We start from the raw sequence: 20093 nt of genomic DNA, 5'->3' as shown, positions 1-20093 counted from the left end.
CTGGTTGAACAAGGAAGAACGCGAGTGCGTTGGTAGCAATGATAAAATTCAAGGCATTCACAGCTGACTGTATATGATAACTAAATATATTTTCTGGAACAGCGTATGATAACACTATCTTATTCTTTCGTTTACATATATGTCGCTTATTAACTTATGTATATATATTTTTTTTTTGGGGGGGGGGGGGGGGGGTTGGCGTGGGACTAACCATCGCACAAAAAGGATAACGAAACGTATATAGTATAGTGATCTGTTTGTGTTTATTTGACCAAGTACCTATTCTCTGTCCTGTTCGTCAGAAACATTTCACAAAAACGTGTCATTAAAAATCGGCCTTGAAATTTGTGTCCCATCGCACCCAAAGAAGTTCCACTTAAAAAAAAGCCTAGTTTTTGCAGAAACATCATATATTATTTGAACTCAACGATATTTAAGTAAAATTTAATTAAATTATCTGCGATATTACAGCAAAATTCTTTGGCAGTGTTCAGTTTAAGCACAATTGGACCACAGCTCTTTTACGCTCTCCAGACCATAGACTATTGTTTGACGTGCCTGTCATGTATGACATAGCTTCCCATGCCTGCTCATCATGGGAGCCAGCAGCAATAGTTTAGGCGTCAGCGAACCTCACCTTTAGCTGCAGAGTCGCGGGTTCGATTCCCGCTGCGTGCACACATGCTTTTAATGACATACAAGTCAAGCACTTCGCTACCTTTGGCATCCTGTTCTCCGAACCTGCTCTTTCTGCTCCCACCAATCATTAGGTTTAATGGAAAACAGGAACCCACTGGCATAATAAGGTCTTAAATAGGAAAAAAATCTTACCGATGTTGAACTCTGCATACTTAGTACATTCCATTCTCACCTCAAGCTGCTTCACACGTATACCCCATTATGCTATATAAAAAGAAAATATCAAAGAACCACGCGGGTTTTTTGTTTTATATTTACCTTTAAGGTAAATATTTCAATATGTCAAGAAAAGCACCTTATTAATCATTAATCATTTTCAAGAGTCAGAAAAAAAATATCTGTAGTTAAAACTTTGCTCATGTTTTTTTTTGTTCGTGCTCTAACTTTTGTACTGAAGTAAACTTTTTTATGCTTATCATTCCAACTCCGTTTTCCACCTAAACACAATTTCAGAGTTTTACTTCTTTAACCTTCCCTTGTAAAGTTTTTAAGTTCATTGTGTGTTAGAAGACGATAAAATAAAAACAAAAACGTATTTTTTCTGCCCGAGGACTTGGAACTTATAGTCGCTTCAAGCATCAACAGCACACACGTAATCTTTGCGTTCCGGCAACAGTCTCACGAAGCAAATCATCTGCAATGCAAATTATTTTTAAGTACTGAATTCTGTAGTTTATTCAACTCTGTCTCTTTTCTTTAACTATGTCTCTTGTCTTAAGGTCGGCCATAAAAGTTCCTCGCTACAGAGAAATGAAAAAATAACTTGTTACGCTCGAGACTTTATGTGTTCGTAGTATTTTTTTTTTAAATATCTCTAGGACCAGTTTTTATACTGAGCTATCTGTGGCTTAATGTCTCGAGGCCAACAAAAGTAAGCACGAAAATGAAAGGTGCTTAGATCATAAGAATGTCATTTAAAAGTTTTAGAAAGAGTAGCATAAAGGAAATTGCATTTGGGGTATTTTCTCTCGTGAATTCTTGATTTCACAAACAAGTTAGTGTCTGTACTTATAAAGAGATTGAACAAAACGAAGTATTGGCGTTTTCTTATATTTTGCGAGCATTTTCTTTCAAATTAAAAAAATATATATAATTCATGCTTACTTGTACAGATAGGTGAAAATATATAAAAATAGTATTAAACACAAGTATCTACATTATTAAACGCTTCAAATAGATCGAATAACAATATAATATAGGTTTTGAGGAAAAAGCAAACAATTAACGTTCCCACCGTTGCTAAATATAAATTTTGGCTTTTATACTTTATCAGTACTTATTTCTAAAGTGTATTGTTAGGTGTGGGAAAACAGTTTCGAAAATGATAGCTCAGACAATTAACTATTGTTTTATTTACTACCTAGCATTTACATTATTACAATATAACAATTAAACTATCCATCCACAAATTAATCGCACTTTTATTGAATTCCACAGTTCACTCTCCACACTGGAGCGTGACTGGACAGTGTCTCTCACTACAGCTCGTCTCTTACCGCTCACCTCTGTCACAATACACTGCATCGCACTACTCACCAGTCCGTCGCACACAACACTGTCCCGGATGTTTCGCTACCCGACGCACCAGTCTCCACACACGAAGTCCGCCTCTCTTCGTCCGCTTCCGCTCACATACATAGGAGTCACTCGCCGTTTTCACTTCACTGCCCCGTAGGCCTACGTCGCCCATTTTATACCCCTCAGCCTCCTTCTGGAATGGTCTCGTTACCCTTCGAAGTGTCGCGTGAATTAGCATCGACCTGACGACCGAAGCTCCCAGAACAATGGCGTCCTTGTTACGCCACTTCAAGTAGGCAGGGTTTATGGGAACGTGTCGTACACTCCAGAGCCGCTGGCGAGGTTAGCGCATTTAAGAATAGCGCCTCTGGTCACCAATACATTAAAAATACCTGTAGTTGTTGGAGATTAGGAGATAATTATGTAACAATACTATATTTGTACCTACGACTTAAAGTTCATACGAAGAACGGGCGGTATTTTCAAACCCACTGAACACTAATGCTTCTAAAGCACCTGGCTATTTATAAATTTGCAAGATGTTTTTTTCTTAAAGGGAGCATAATTGTGTAAGATAAACCGAAGACCTTAGGGATGTACGCAAGTTTTTTGAAATAGAGAAAACTCAGGCGAGGATGAAACATTGTCCGGACATCTTTGGTTTTCCGTTTGCATCGCGAGGCGCTAACATTACACTCCACGTCTTCGCCGCGGTGAATCAAGTCAGATCTGTGCGTATCTTCGGTAGCAATGTTATCTTCGTGAGCCATCGGAACTTCGTCTGGATAGGCAGATCAATGCGAAATGTTGTGGAATTTGGTCGCTAAATTAAAAAAAAAAAAAATTAAGCTTCCAAACTATACCAAGTGCGTTCCACTTGTCCACCTATTCCCATTTCATGAAGGCATTTATATATCTTTTTTTTATATATTTCTGTATCTGTCTTTCTTTAATCTCTTTCTTTCTCTCACTTTCCCACTTTTCTATTTCTTTATCTCTATTTTCTCTCTTAATTTCACTCACTCTCTCTCTTTTAAATCTCTTGCTCCCTCTCTACATTCTCTCTTTCCCCATTCTTGATGAGCTGGCCGAAGCGCGACGAATGAGTTTCCGCAGTCAGCGGACCAAAAGGCATAATTTATTTACAAACCAAATAAAAAAAAAGTGACGCACGGCGCATGGGCGGACCAGAAGGTGCCGTTGCGATTGGCCACCGCGTGTTATGGTAATTTTATGTGCAGTTCCGCCGGGAACAGTTCATACCCGCCGCCGGGCGCCATGTCGGTCGATACGTGGCCGTGTTCCGCGCCCCGTTTGATAGCGACGGAGGATGGGGTTGTGGGGGTGAGTGAATTGAGGGTGGTGGGGCCAACGTGGTGAAATGTGGGAAAATGGGTCGGGGGTGGAAGTGCTGTTGTGTAAACGGGGAGGAAGGTTTGGGGGTGTGGGGAGGGAGGTTTTTGAGCCTGCTCCTCTGCGTGATGGGTCACCCGCCCATGAACGAGTAGTTAATTGGGAAACTGTGCTGTTCGCAATTAAAAATACAAGCGATCCTCCCACACACCCTCTCCACCCCCCACCACTCGTTTCACCCGCGGTTTAGTTTTAAAATTAGGCGCGAGTCATTTTTTGTTGGTATAGTTTGGAGGGGATGAGGGTGTGGGGCGGGGAAAAGGGAGGGAGAAGCGCTTATATAGGTCCTAGCAGTCATAAAGGAAGCGTAGAGTGACCGTTAACGCACTTTTTCCATGCCCCTTCTTAGAATGCTCACAAATAAATATTATATATATCTTATTCCATCACGTGCTACTCAAATACACCTAGTACTAAAAAAATATTTTGTGGCAGTCTGTTATCTTGCAAGCTTGAGATGCACTATTTCAAGATTTCTGGCATTGCTAGGATTAGGTTCGTTCAGTAAAGTGTGTGTGTGTTTTTTGTCTTAAAAATGCGTGCTTTCATTCGGAGAGAGAATTGGGAGATATTTTTGGGATAGCTAAATTTTTTGGATATTATGTAACCGGGTCGCGGACTTCTCACGTGTTCCCGTGCGACGTATAGTGGCGACTCCTCGCGCGCCTCTTGACCTCGAGGGAGGGCTGCAAGGGGGACGCACCACAACGCCGAAATACCACAACGCCGAAATACCACAACGCCGAAATACCACAACGCCGAAATACCACAACGCCGAAATACCACAACGCCGAAATACCACAACGCCGAAATACCACAACGCCGAAATTCCACTAACGCCGAAAAATGTCATTGCAGGACTGCCACAAAGGTTAGGTTAGGTTAAACTAGGTTTGGTTAGACTAGGTTAGGTTAAACTAGGCTAGGTTAGGCTAGGTTAGGTTAGGCTAGGATATAATTGGCTAGGTTAAGTTAGGTTTTATTACGCTAGGTTAGGTTAGGTTAGGTAAGGTTAGGTTTGATTGTGGTATTTCGGCGTTAAGGTACATTTAAGAAACTCACACAAATTCATTCAGTTGTTATTTCGGCGTTGTGGTACACTGCAGTTTACTAGCTGTCGGCGTTGTGGTCAATTTTGACATTCGGCGTTATGGTATTTCGGCGTTGTGGTGACGACCCCCTCGCGCGCCACTTGACCTCGAGGGAGGGCTGCGAGCAGACGCGGCGCGACTTTTAATTACAAGGTCGTTGGCGCGGCCCAAAGTCCGGCCTCTTTCCCCTCGACACTTATTAAAAATTCCCTCCCGAACCCCCATCCCTTCCCCGCAACTCTCTTTGCCTTTTCGCTGGTTCTCGAGCTCGTCGTCGGACGGCGGAGTGTCAGCTGCCGAGCGATAACGAACCATCGTCATCCGCGGAGTGGATTGTGGTGGGGAAGGGAATGAGTCCCTGGGAAGGAGCACTTGCGATTCCTCCGCCGCAGGGTAGAAGGAAAAAAAAATTCACGCTCCAATAATCCACTATAACGTCGAAACCAATCAATAAAGTACACAACAGAAAGTTCTCGATAAAGATCCGCAAAATTGCTAACACAGATGAAAACGAAAAAACCTGTCAAAAAAAAAAAGAGAAAAAGACATTTGTCTGAACTTTAATTTATTCGTTATTCCCTCACCCACTCTTCCATCACCAACACTACTCCTGATTTACGTTACTCTCTCTGGATGAGTAATCGCATCGGAGTACCCAAACGTCTGCAAAATGTTTTCACTTAAAAAAAAGACATCCTGCTCCTTGATTGGCTGCGTATCCTACCGTAACTTCTCGTAGCCTTCCGAAGTGTCGCGTCATAAGAGTCTCCAGACTTAAAATTCGAAGCTGCTCAAAACAATTGTGACCTAGTTACGCCACTTCACGTGATGACTCTCTCTAAACCTACGGAACCCAAACTTTTTCAGCTGGCGAACAGCTTTCCTTATAGGTAGGGACCGTAAAATATTCGTGGATTCAATGACCTCTAGGATAGCCTCCATTATCCTCTGCATTTCTCAAGTAAACACGCGTGTTCATTGGGTACTAAATTGTGAGGCGTCTCCACTGGGTAGATTGTCATTCGACGCTTCTTTGGTCGATAGTCTCTCATTGGTCCAGAGAGCTCCAGTTAAACTGCGAGCTAATAGCAGAACCAGCAGAATTGTACACATGTTTGAATTTCAGCCTATCACGAAATGAATCCGCGAATTTTTCCGGTATTTACTTATAGGAATACCTCCGTGGTCTATCGGTCTGTGGTGGAGTAAAAAACCTTATTTTTATCGTATACTTTCCTTGTGTAAATATAATTTACCATCAAATTTTTTCAAATAAATACATATAGGCTATATGCTTTTTTTAAGATACCGATTGATTATTAATAAAAAAATTGTGTTCTGATTTGAAAATGGTTGACAAAATATGAGCACTTTGTAGCGAAACAGGTAATTATTTAACTTTAAACATGTGTTTGCACACAATTCGATTTGTTTCGATTTTTCTTATATTTTCTGATCGTTTATTCGATGGTTTCTGATATTTTTAGGATCGAGTCGCGACCCACCGTTTGGGAACCGCTGCTCTAGAGTGGTAGCAAAGCGCTCCGGACTCAACGAGACAGGAATAGGACCACTAATGGGGGTGTGTATGTAGTGACACATTAGGGGGAGAGATAAGCACTACCTGTGATGCGCCCGTTCAAGGGGGATTGGTTTTCCCTAGGAATCCCGCAGGCTGATAATGTAGGCTGGCTGGCTGTAACAGCTTCTGGACACCATTAAGTAATGTTTTATATTTCGTGACTTATACAATAAAATATGTACATCATGAACATGAAGTGTATTTTTTTTACAAAATTAAGTTTTTCTTATTTACGTAATTTTTTGAAATTATACATATAATGACACTGTCTACGAGTACAGTTTTTGGAAAATATTTTGACGAATAGAAACAAATACGTTAAAGAATTTGATACAATAGTCCGAGCAAGTCAATTTGTCGTCGCAGCAAAGAGTCACGCCTAGTCGCCAACCAGAAAACTCAATATACGACGTAGCTTTAGAAGATTATACATGGGACGGTGTTGGATCAGAGGAATACGCGTTTTTTTGGAGAGAAAAAAACACTCCCTTTCTCATCTCGCTCTGTGACAACCAGAAGGACAAACATTCACACCATCTGACACCAATTACTATTCGTGTTCTTAGGTAAGGAAACCTTGATAGATATTAAATAGATTGTACGGAGATTGTATTTCGGGCAACCAGTCAACACAGAAATACAGGTATAAATATGTTCCAGCCCAGCTCAATTCCTGAGGGTTATATTCGCTCTTAAAAAATTAGTTTTATAAATAGCATTATTGTGAAATAAAAAAAAAATCTTGGTTTAAATTAGGCTGCATTTCCGGGCAGATTGTTTTATTCTACGGAGTATTCACACTATAAACAAAATTGTGATATTAGTTGGGATCTTCTCCTTATTGAATATGGCCTGCAATGAGATGGCACTTTTGCATACAGTATTGATGGAATGGTACTTCAGTGTTCGGACCAGATGTGAAGGGAATGTTTGGAGCGACTCTAGGCCGACGTCTCGCGGGAAGCACAGCCGGGCATCCGGTGCTGCTATTGGTCAGGGCCACAGCAGGGGAGGAGCCACCCATCCCTCAGGGGGGTAGGGGAGGGGGGTTGACATCCCGACGTGGCTCTGCTGATCCATGCTGGACGCCTCGTACCGCAATTCGCCCATCAGCTCCGTCCACATCCGTCTGGCTCAAAGGAGTTGTCTGCCGCGGCGAGAGACCACCGCCTATTGCCTCAACGCCGGAGAAACAGTTATTGGTTTCTGCCTTTCCACAACCTGTCCAAACTACACACACGTCTAAAAGTAGCTTGGCTTCTGGGTTGTAGCCGTTTCCTTGGTAAATAATTCACCGAAAGTTTCGGTCGACATTGCTGTCGCCATCATCAGGGAGTTGTTACCTGGTAACTGCTCCCTGATGATGGTGACTGCAATGTCAACCGAAATGTTGGTGAATTATTTACCAAGGACACGTCTACAACCCAGAAGCCAAACTACTTCAGACAATGGCGGTGAAAGCCTGCGAAAATTACAACACACAAAATTAAGCCTCCTTCTAATAAAACACGGCAAAACTGAACATTTAGAATTTTAGTATTTTAGAATTTTTTTTTACTCATTTCATATTGTAAATACAAAAAGTTATTCTTAATATTTCAGAAATAAATTTTTTTTAAATTAAATTTTAAACGATATTATTAAACTAATATTTCACCAGGTTGTATATATATATATATTTTTTTTTTCTTCAAAAATTGGCAATGACATTGTAGTCAAAACATCTTAAGACACCACCGTATGCTATGGAAGTAGCTATCGTGTGCAAGCCATAAAATAATGTGGTCTCTGTTTACATAAGTTTGACTATGATTTTATACAGTTTCCACGCCATAAATGTTGTTCTGGGTGTCCGCAAATATTTTATGTTGTAAAATATGTTTTAGTTCTAGCTACATATGTGCGTCGCAATATAACTTTGTGTACCAGAGTTTCAAAAAGATCTTTACACCTTTTCCCTCCTTTCTGGCGTAGAAGTTATTGCGTTCCACTGAATATCCCCGGATGACAAAAAAAAAACAAACATATAAAACGTTTAAAAGTAAATGTTTATTTTTTTTCCCTCTCGCAAAAGCGCTTTGTATCTCAGGCCAGCAAACAAAACTCCTCTCTCTCTCTCTCTCTCTCTCTCTCTCGTGACCCATTCCAGGCATTAAAGCTTAGCTTGTATCTCTCTAAGCTTTTCTCTCTTTCTCTCTCTCAATCTCCCTGCCGTCTTCCCCCCCCCCCCCCCCCCCAGCTGTCAGCGATGTGCTCACAAGAAAATACTAGCCAGTAAATTCTGGAACTCAACCCTTTCCTCCCCTAGGCTGGCGGGTGCAAGAGGGGTGGAGGGGTGTTGCGGGAAGACTTCGGGGGGGGGGGGAAGGGGGTGGGATGTTCTAGGAGGAGGAGGAGGGGTCGGAACGAGGGCTGTGAATGGCGCATTAGAGAGAATAATTGTTATCCCGTCTGTGGGGCCGGGAGGGGTCCCCGGGAAATAATCGCGAAGAGATTCCCGCAGTTTGTTCACACGCGCCGCGCTGTGTGTGTGTGTGTGACTCCTCGAGCGAGAAGAAGCAGCGGGAGAGACAAGACGCTCTTCCCCTGATTCTTCCGAGGCGCTGCCGATGGCACGCCCATTCTTCTTCCCGCCTTTGCCGGCTTTTATCCTTCGTCGGCTGCGTGAGGGGGGGGGGAGGAGGGGGAGTGTTCAACTTTAAAATACAACATGTGCTTGCTACAATTTTTTATTTTATTTTGTGTGCAAACGTATTATCTCTCGGTATGCGGCATTTGGTGGGAGTAATTTCCGTGAATGGAACGGAAGTCTCATGGAACGGAAATGTGTAACCTACGGTACTTCCATGTGGGGCGGATGGCGCGAATCAAAAGTTTACAAAGCCAAAGGAAAAAAAATTATAGTATTGCCTTTTTAATTAATTTAAACAAGATGGGTTAGTATTTCGATAAAATTCCTTTTTTTTTTCAAAAATCGGGTTGTAATCCGGGGTTTATTATTATTTTTTTTCTTCAATATTTTTAACTTTTATCGCAGTCGTTTCATTATATAGTTTAAAACTCCGCTCTGCAAATCGAATGATCTGATTATCGACGTAGCTGCTCCGGCAACGAATTCTAGCGGTGGATGCGGAAAATACGTGTGATTTTTTTTTCATACTTTCAGACAAAAAAGTTAAAAAAATATATATATATCGCTGATTCGGAATAAAAAAAATTATGGAAATATTTTTTGGTTTCTGTGAATTGTAACTGTAATGATTTTTTTAAAAATATTCATACAGTTTAAATTAATAGCGCTTACAGGAATGAAATTAACTAACATACTGTCTGGGATGCGTTCAGTTTCTTACAAGGAATACAGTCATACATAAAGGTGTTGTTAACGTATACGTTTGTTTCAAGAGCCACGGATACCGCTGCATATACACGTATATCATGTTGAACAGTTCAGATTACGAAGCGCTAACACTAGTGTAACAAATGAAGTATGCTAGGGTTCGCAAAAACTGATGAAAAGCAGCGTAGGTTAAAAAAAATTATATTTGATTAACAAACTTTCATTCAGAAGAATGGGATACGATCTCATTATAGGCCTTTACTACTAAAAATACGCGTCTATATTCTTCATTTAGTTGAGATAATACAAAATATCGTAAAAGCTTATTTTTTCACCGACTATGTGCTTAAAATCACCAGGTAATCAAAAGTGTCGACAATGCTTGAGGACAGATGAACGATTTCTTATTTTAGTTCCAGGAATACTGTCAAATATGTTTGAAGGAAACATGTAATGTTTTTTTAATTTTGTTTAATGTCGTAGGCAGCACGGGGTCAAATCAAGGCACAAGAATAAATATAACCGCGAGGCGTGTTGCTAACGCCTCCTCTTTTTTTAATACATTTAATTTTTGGCCTTGTACTATTTACTTTTGTGATATGTTTCCGTTTCTCATATATCGAGCTAAGCTTTGTTTTAGTCACTACTTTTATTATTTTTTCTTTGAAATTTACTTTTTTTACTCGCTATTTTATTTGGTTTATTATCATTGAAAGATTTCTGCAATGGGAGTGCATGACTTGATGTAAGTTTTTGGACATACGCCATTGCTAAGCACATGTATGTCTGTAGAAGAAAACTACAAAAAACCAAAAGACAAAAAACAAAATTAAGCAAAAATTGCTGTTGTAAACAGGATATATACACCACATAATATTCCATAACAGGAATATGGTCAACAAAGAAAGAAAAACAAAGAAAAACGGACTAAGAAAACGAAAAACCACCCACAAATGATGAATTGAACCCCAAAAAAATTCAGCATAACAGTTGAAACGAGACAAAAACACAACAAAACGAAAAGACGAAACAAACACAATAGTTTTCCAAAACAGAAACAAGCGACGTTTCGGGAACTGCTATCTGCTCCCGTCCTCAGGCAGAGACGCACATGGTACGAAAACACAGGTGCGACACAGGTTTAAACGTGTTCAATTTTTTTTTTAAATGACAAGGCATTTGTGTATTGCAAACAATTTAGTCTCAATGGGGCTATAATTTCCAGGATGAAGATGATTTGCGCTGTAGACGAGTTATACAAGTACGTTAATTTTGGTACCCGTACTATTGAACATTGTGTTATCGGGCTGTCTGTACCAGCTGTATACAGAACTGGACACAGGGTAGAACAGTTCCAACATGGGACCATGCCATCAGAAGCGACCCCGCTGGGACGACCCAGTGCAGGAAGGACGCTGAGCCTCCGGCTGACCAATCCTCCAGCCAGCACCACCCCATTGTGCTCTCGCCCTTACAGCCACCGCAGACCAGCTGCATCTCCACAGGCCCACCGGTCCCAGTCCAATACAGATCACCCCGTCCAGAAGCAGAGACACTCTTTCGGGGAAGCCACCAGAGTCGCAGCTATGACCGGAGGCTGAGGGTACCAACCTCCCCGCGTCGTCACCACCAACAACTCCCTAACTCACTCGGCTAACCAGACAGTTGACTGTGTCCTTATTCCTTAGACCTTACCAGTACTGCTGGTGCCCGCCCCAGTCCATGTAACACCACATTCTGGGGCCCGTCAGTCACGCACCTCTCCTAGCTGCCCGGGCTAAACGTGATGAAGTCTTTCAGTGATATGTAGACATCTAACCTCGGTAAAGAGTTGCAAACAAACTTTTAATAAGAAACGTAAATAAACTCATAAATATACCGATAAATACAAAAATTCGCTTTTTAAGTATCACAAATTTATGGATACGAATCACACACGTACTTTCTGCGCCCACCGCTGGAAACTTTGTTTGCCAACATTACGCGCAGATATAAATTAAACCAATAGCAGCGACTTCGATAAAAGCGAGGAGGGCTTGAAAAAAATCCTAAACCCTGGCTTTAAACCTATTTTTGACAAGTAAAACTATTAAATACATTCAACATTAATAATTTAAAATTCCCGCACATGTTATGGCATTATTAAAATATTATAACACTAAGAATGTGTTTTTATGTTGTTCTGTAAACATCTTAGCTCTCAGTAAACGGTCTTTGGTAGGAGTAATTCAACGAAAACTGAACGGATGTCGACAAACGTAAATGTGAAAAATAAATGTTTGGCGGACCCACGTGTAGCGACATAAACCCGTGTATAGTCACTTTCGTAACCTTCGCGAAATAATCGCGACTCCAGTTGCGGGCGTGGTTCTTTGTCAGTTGACGGTGGCGAGGGTAGCGAGAAGAGTGTCTGGCCCTGAAAAGGGGGGAGGGGGGTGGGACTGGAGGGGGTAAGTTCCGCAACATCTCCGGACGATATTGCCGCGCCCAGGACGAGCGGGGTGGACAGGGGCGGAGGGAGGGTAGGGGATATTTCACCCGGTGCCAGTACGACCTGTTACCCCGAGCCCCGGGGTAGCTGCTGCTGCAGAGAGGAGGCTTCGGGGCGCCGGAGATGCGGGAGCGGGATATAATAGGCTGTGCTGGGGCTTAGCACTCGTGCAAGTCCCCACGCCTCCGCCAGAGATGCGCAGGTCACGAGGTCCAGATCACTCGGAATATCCCGAGGCTGTATGAATATACGTAAACCATACAAAATTCATGAATTTTTTGTTTTTATAGAAATATAAATGAAACCAAACCGTTTGGTGACCCCATCCAATATTTTCGACGAAACCACGAAAAGGCTGTTGTGCCGACGGTTGCTCATTGTTTCACCTGGAAATTGTTCGTGGTTGTAAGGCTAAAGAATAACTGACTTGTCATGAAACCTCGACCTTCAGCGTAGTAAGTGTCCACAACAACTCTAATGTGCAATTCACTGCGGCCTTGGACCGCTTCAAGCTTTTATTTTCCCACTTTCCCTTTTCAGCGTCTTATCTCAAGATTTATTCAGCATTGGTATTCTTCTCGCTGACATTACCATCTAAGTATTATTCACACTTACGTCCTCGTGCAACTAGCTCGCTTATCGATACAAATTCTAGCCCGCTTTCGCATGAGCTAAAACATTTAAGTTTTTCTTAGGAGTTGAAATGTGGCCAAAACACATAACCAGTCAAAACTGAATTCAGCGTCGAACTGGATTGGGCTAGGTTTTCACTTTCAGTTCTGATCGTTTGGTCATTTATTCAAATATTGTACCTAATATGGAAATTAATTTGTCTATTAGTTAACATACTTAACGGACAGAAAATGCTGTCTCCAAACTCGGCAAGACTAACCAACATTGAAAAGATAATATTTACAATTTTAATCCTGCCATAAAATTTGTCATGAAATGTAGGCACATATTTGTATTTTGTTTACTTACTCTTAAGGTAATTTTCTTTACCTAATTTTTTTAACGCTCTACGTACAATGCATTAATATTAAAGTAAAAATAACAAAAAATGTGAAAAAATGTAATAAAAGGTGACAGTAACAATTTTAATAAATTTTTAAAGCAAAATTTTTTTAGATAAAAATATACTTCATAAAATACCCATTCGTGTTTCATGAAGCTGGTGAGGAGACCATTAGCTCTGGGGCTGCGTGTGACGTCACAGCGAAGTGTCAGCTGTCTGTAACTCTTCGTTGTTCTTACGGGACCGATACACTCTCTCTCCACTAACCTTGGGGAAGCCTTCTTTTCACAGACGAGAGAGCCAAACGCCCGATCCTGCATCTTCGGTTTTTTTTGGTTCATTGTAAATAAATATGGCGGTGTTGATAAAAGGAAAGACAAAACATTGTGGACGGTTGATTTGGTTAGGATAGCTACATTAAAGAAACTGTGAAATCATGTAAACGGTTTCCTAGCGCTGGATAGCTACATATTAAAAAGTTATTTGCTAAGCAACCATAAAATGTTTTTACAGTATTTTTAATGTAGCTATACTTACCTAATATAACCAACCATCCACAATGTTTTAAAGTATTTATAATGTACCTAACCTATCCTAATCGACCGCAAAAGTTAATGCCACACCGGTTTATACAATGAGATAGAACGGCGTATGACGTATGAGTAAGCTACATGCCAAATAAATACACCTGTTGTGGTACGGAAAAAAAAAGCTAGCATGAACTTCGGGGAACTTCGGGTGTGGCTCTCTCGTCTGTGAAATGAAGCTTCCCCTAACCTTGTACCTCCCCTGCAAGTGCTGCCCCGTTGCGGGCGCAGTGATTGGCTGCGGCGATTGGTGACGTCACTGGTCACTCTCTCGGTATCAAGGCGGCTGCGGGGAAAATAAAAGACGAAACATGAAGAAATCTAACGAAATATTTTTTTTGCTGTGTTTTTACTACCGTTGAAGGAAGATGGCTTGAGTAACTATTTAAGCATACGAGAGTAAGTATTGTCACAATTTGTTCATCCGATAACTTATATAACAGTAAATTTAACAAACGCGTGGATACATTTGTAATGCATTTTGTAGGCACCACCCGAACTGTGAGTCAATGAACACAATTCCTAACACCCGGTTGAAGCAGCGTCTTACACATGCGACACCAAGATAAATCAACTTCACTGTAAAAATCTACAACCACGTAATTTACTAGAACAGCTCTCATAATAAAAGGCTGTGGACAAAAATAAGCAGAGCAATAAATTCCATCAGAAAAGAAGAAGTAGGGAGTAGCAGTTAGAATTCTTAAATAAAAGATTTTACATTTTGATTTCATTACAAATGGCGAATAAGCATACTATATGCCAACATCTAAATAAATGGCTGAAACGGAACTTCTAAACCAACATTTACATAAAAATGAAATAGCTATTTCTAATCCAATTAGTACTAAAAAAAATAAATTTTAATATAACTTATTCTCGCACGTGATATTTCAAAGAAGTTACCATAAAATTTGCATTCAAATTTAAGAATGACGCACCTTTATAAAGTCACTCGTTCTTATTGAATATTCGCAGGGTTTTCTTGGATATATATATAATTGTTTGACCAGACCGTGGGGACGTCTTGCTCGCCGGGAGACGCATGACTTCGACGCCCGGCGTCGGTTCTGGCGCCGCGCCGCGCTCCCCTCGCCCCGTCGCGGTCGGGACAATGGCGCCGACAAAGGGGCAGGCGTCGCGACGCTCCAGGGCGACCAGAGGCGTCCTGGACCGCACCGGCGCTAATTACTCCACCCCCTGCAGGCTGCTCCCCCTCCCCCTCTCCCGCCATCGCGCTTCAGGAGGGCTTTGTGCCCGCCACCTGGCACGCCACTTGTTACCTACCCTCCCCTAAACCCCCCTCCCGCGGCTCCGAGGGGGCTGATAGATTGCTTCTGGTCTGTCCTTGACAGCGACGCCACACGCCTTCTCCTCGGCCAATCGACTGCCTGCGCCCTCCCCTCCAGCGACCCTCTTTCCCCGTCCCGAGACACGCCCATTGGAAACCGAGCAAGCCAGTTGCACGAATACGTCACTTCCACGAATTTTCACCTCCAGAAACACCGCAGGATCTTCGTCCTACGCGATTGTGCCAGCTTTACACGATTTGGAACATATTTTTTTTTATATTGGCCGCTTATACCGGCATTGGCTAGTGTTTATTAGGGAAGCTAGTTTTTCTTCAAAACAACGAACACCCTCCTCATCCACCATACTGTCAACAAACAAAAAAAGTCTGAGGAAAAAATATGTGTAAATTATGTATTTTTGATTTTTAAATTTCAAGTAACTTCAATAACATCAAGGCTTTGACTTAGGCTCGACTTACGTTTTTTTTCCTACTCTGTGAAGAAAATGGCGTGCAAGAAAAAAGTTAAGCAACCCTTATTGTAATAATTTTTCTATTGTCAATTCTTAATGCGATCATCGTGTAATTGTTACATGGCTACTAGTATCAACGAAAAATAGTGAGTAGGTAAGTTTTCAGAGTAAAAAAGATAAAATATAAATATAAATTAAGAAGCAGATAGTGAGAGGTATTACTTCTTAAACAATTGTCATAAGTGTCACAGGTTACTTTCGAACCGAATGAAATGTTACCCAATTTATAAGAAAAATATTGATGACTAACTAGATAGCTTTTAAAATTCGTCTTTTATAATAACGATGACTCAACAACCACAGTATTTATTTTTCTACTTTGCACAAGAATCTAGTGAACAAAACAAAAATTCAAACAGTTTAGAATGATATTACTTGCGTTGGTAAAATTAAAACGAAATTGTTGGTAGTTATATAATTTATGTATGTAAATACACACCACATTTTAAAATGTTATTTTTAAATAATGTTATCTATTTATGAATCATTATTTACACGGACAAAACCAATTTGTATAAACAATTGTCTTGTTATCCTTCCAGCTGATAAAAAATTCCGCATCACTATAAAACTAGCATTTCCATTGCTCAAAAAACTTTTAACTTTATACTTTGTTAAGTTTAAAATATTTAGTTTTAAAATCACTGTAAACAAACTCATATCGCTGGTATGCCATTAGGTTTTTAACTAGACAATACTAAATTAAAGAAAACAATATTAACTAGCATTTATCACATATTTAGAACGACCATAACACATAAAAGTACCTAATTTGTTTACTATCAAATACTTAGTAAACACTGTTTTGTTCGCTTTATAAGGAACTTATTTCAGAACTAATATCTAAAATATTTTCTTGTAAATCTACAAGCAAAACCCTTATATTTTTTAACAAAATTCTACGGGACATAAAAATTTCATGCTCTAATATTTTGGACACTACAAATCATGATGATTTAGGAAAATAAATAAGTTTGATAAATCTCGAAAGAATATATTGTATAATTTATGATTTTCTTTTATCTTTACTGAATATAACACATTTCGGCAAATATTTATCAACGAATTTACTTGTGAAATGTCAAAACTTACTTACAAACTTTAATGCAGATAGTTTGCAAAAATAATACGTGGATGGATAATATTTTTAGGGTATCGATCGACAGGTACTGTTTTTATTAGATCTCTGCCTTCAAATTAAGGCCCGTCTACAATTGCAATGTCCTAAACTGCGTCCGACGGACATTGATCACTGATTGGCCCACGCGATCCTCTGACGTCATGCGTGGTGTGGTGGATGGTAAGAATCTCCCTGGTACAATTACATTAATCAACTGGAACCTTTTTGTTACGATCTGTGTTCTTTGGCCTCATTTAAGGTTGAATACTCGTGATATTTGCGTTTCCTGTTCCCGTTTCTAAAAGGTGAACATAAAATTTATTAGAGTTTACTTTTGCCTTACAGAATAAACACATATTGTTGGCCGCCCAAAAATTTCACAACTTAACGAAATATTCAAAACTTAGTTGCGTACACATTTACAAAGCATGCAAAAAGTTGAACAAAAAACAGCCAAAAACAATTATTTTGGCACACTATATTTACTGCGCTCTGGTAACTACTTCGGACATAAGACATCGTAACTGCAGTCTGGGCTGTTTTTCCGTGTGACAATTTGACGTCATTCACATTAGGTAGGTACCGGAAAAATTCGCGAGTTAAATGACCTCCAGGATGAACTCCATAGTTCTACGTACACTCGGCCAAATGCCACCCACTCATTGGCGGTGTCTTGTGATTCGATAAAGCTTCGGTCGGGTGTTTCTCATTGGCCCAGAGTCATCCAGGTGAGTTGTGAGCCAACAACAGAGGCAGCACTGAAGTATAACTATTTGTATTTTAGCCTATCGCGAAATGAATTCGCGAATTTTTCCGGTCTCTGACATTAGGATAAGGACACGGACCGCCCACAGACAATGAATGTGCGCGAATAAGTTCGAAATCGAATTTAGCAGACGGTTGATAAAATTTAGCTTGTGGTCTGATGGGACGCGCACACGACTAACTATAACCAAGGTCGAGCAAGGTCTTGACACGCCAGTGACGCGAGGGAAGATTCCACACGGAAGGGAGATACGACAGTCCGCGCGAGGTTGAAATAAGCCCCTCCGTCGTGCGAAACCCCGGTAATTTACTCTCCGGCGGACTTGAAATTTATTTCGTGAGCGGATGATACGGTTTCCACTTCCCCCTTCCCTTCCCCCGTGGAAGATGGCGTCGTGTGCTCCAGACAGCTTTGTTTGGTACCCTCGTTTCCTCATCCCAATTTCGGCGACAACTGAATTAGCCTTGTGCGGGGAACGTGGCAGTGTAGAGAGCGCACCAGAGCAAGACAGAGATGGAAAGAAACGGAAAGAAAACAAAATAAAAAAAAAATAGGTTTGGGGTCCGCTAAATATGTTAGGTCGTCGCGTCATAAACACGACAGCCCCCTGTCTCCCCTCCCCTACATCCCCTCCCCGGCGGCCCTTCATCCGACGGCATTTGAATAGCAAATGAAGCTCTGGCGAGGGCTGGAACTCTATTAGGCCCGCGATCCGAGAGGCAACCCCGTGAGCTGGTCGAGTGGACCGAAATAACCCCGAGGCAAGGCCTGGGGAACTTGACCTCAACTCAGAGACGGCACCGGTTCGATTCCCCGGCGGAGTCACCCCCGGGAGTTCACCTTTTTTGGGAAACCTGGTGGACGTTTCTGCAGATCAGCGGGCGTTCTCATAGATTATTCCCCGTGTCTACCGCGGCTAGACTAAATCCTCCACTGCTCCTTAGCGGCGCCGATAGCAAGGATGAATCCGTCCGCTTGCGCATTTCATTTTAAATACGCAGAGATAATCGTTATGCAGAAATGTTTAATTTTTTAATCCAATCAGTTTACGCACAATCACATAGCCACACTTTGCAACTTTGCATTCTCCAGCAAATGTCATTTATTAGTTTATTGCTTCTTCCGTCACATTGTAATATCGTGTTCAACTTTAAACGCACGAAATTTAGGCTACATTCGTAACGGCTATAATTTTTCTGTTGCTCCAGAGTCTTTGAAAGGTCCAGTGTAGTACTAAAATATATTTCTGCTGCACCTAGCAAGGCGCAGAATTGTGCCGTTTAGTTATGGTGTCCTTACTCATTTTCGAATAGGAAATACTAAATACTGGACATAAATACCATACACAGTTACGCTAAGTTTTAAAATACACCACAGTTTTTTCGACATAATTACAGAAATTTGTTGAAGTCCTAGCACATACAAGTTTTAGCATCCATCAAATTCCAAAAGTTTGGGGAAAATGAATGTATTGTATGACATCAAGTTTATTTGTTTACAAACTTGTGCGTACAAATAAATTCTGGGGGTTTTCCACCGACTGTGTAGAAAACGTGATCCACAGAGCTTTTCGCACTTACCACAAATCATAATCCCAACCAAACTCCTTTATTTTTCCACAGTGACAAGCTTTGCGATTGGCTACAGGCCAAATAATAGACCAATCTCCTTCTTGGATGCTGAGTTACTTAGTTGTAACATACGGACCAATTTTCTCCTGAAAAGCGCCATATTACACTTGTGTAGACAGTCACATATAACGAGTTTCAAAAGTCTCATACAAATTAAATAATGTGGCAACATCTTTCATGAAGAAGTTCCATGTTGTTTGCTGAGTACTGTGATACTCCAGGCTGGGGAATCTATCAAATTAAATTTCACCAAATTACTGTTAAGTCGTGTGCCTTAGTGCCATGTTTTCCCCAGGTTTGTGTTCCGTTATCTTCGCTTAGGCATTCTGTGGTTTTTAAGATTCATAGTTCTTCCTAAACTTGATTTTTATCTTCTGTTCACTGACGTTAAGATATAATTCACCCTTTTTACTTTAAGACTTATACGGGCGTGATTTTGTCTTTCAATATTTAAATATTTATTTTTAGGTTTAAGCACAGCTTGGCGTTCTCTAGTGTGAAACAATTACACTCAGCTCCAAATGCAGTTCATTCTTAGTTCCTCGGCAATATGTATGCTATGGTGTTTAGGGTAAGAGGTAGTTAGTTTAGAGACCGGAACGGTGGACTTAAAGACTTTCTGTGCATAAATGTGTGGCGTAAAAATACACTCTTAATTTTATGTTTAACATATATCCACACTGAAAAAAAATTGTGGCAGTCATGAAATATTTTTGTCAGCACACACCCTAAAAACATTTTGCAGTCACAACAAAACTATTTTGCACATTCCAATAAGTGGCTTTTTATTGACCGAAAAACATTTATGTAGATAATAAATGGTTTTTTAGAAACTATATTTAGTACAACACAAAAACATATTTAGTGGGATTTATTTGGACAAAAATATTTCTTTTTCTGGCAACAAATCTGTCTTTTGAATGCAGTCAGATTTCATGTTGGCCATATAACTTAGGTTAAAGAAGTAGTAACATTTAAATATCTTGTGTTTCTTTAAACATTTTCGGATCTGTTTC

Source organism: Bacillus rossius, chromosome 6 (genome assembly GCF_032445375.1).
Source record: "Bacillus rossius redtenbacheri isolate Brsri chromosome 6, Brsri_v3, whole genome shotgun sequence".
NCBI classification, from domain to species: domain Eukaryota; kingdom Metazoa; phylum Arthropoda; class Insecta; order Phasmatodea; family Bacillidae; genus Bacillus; species Bacillus rossius.
Note: the sequence above shows the minus strand (reverse complement) of the source record.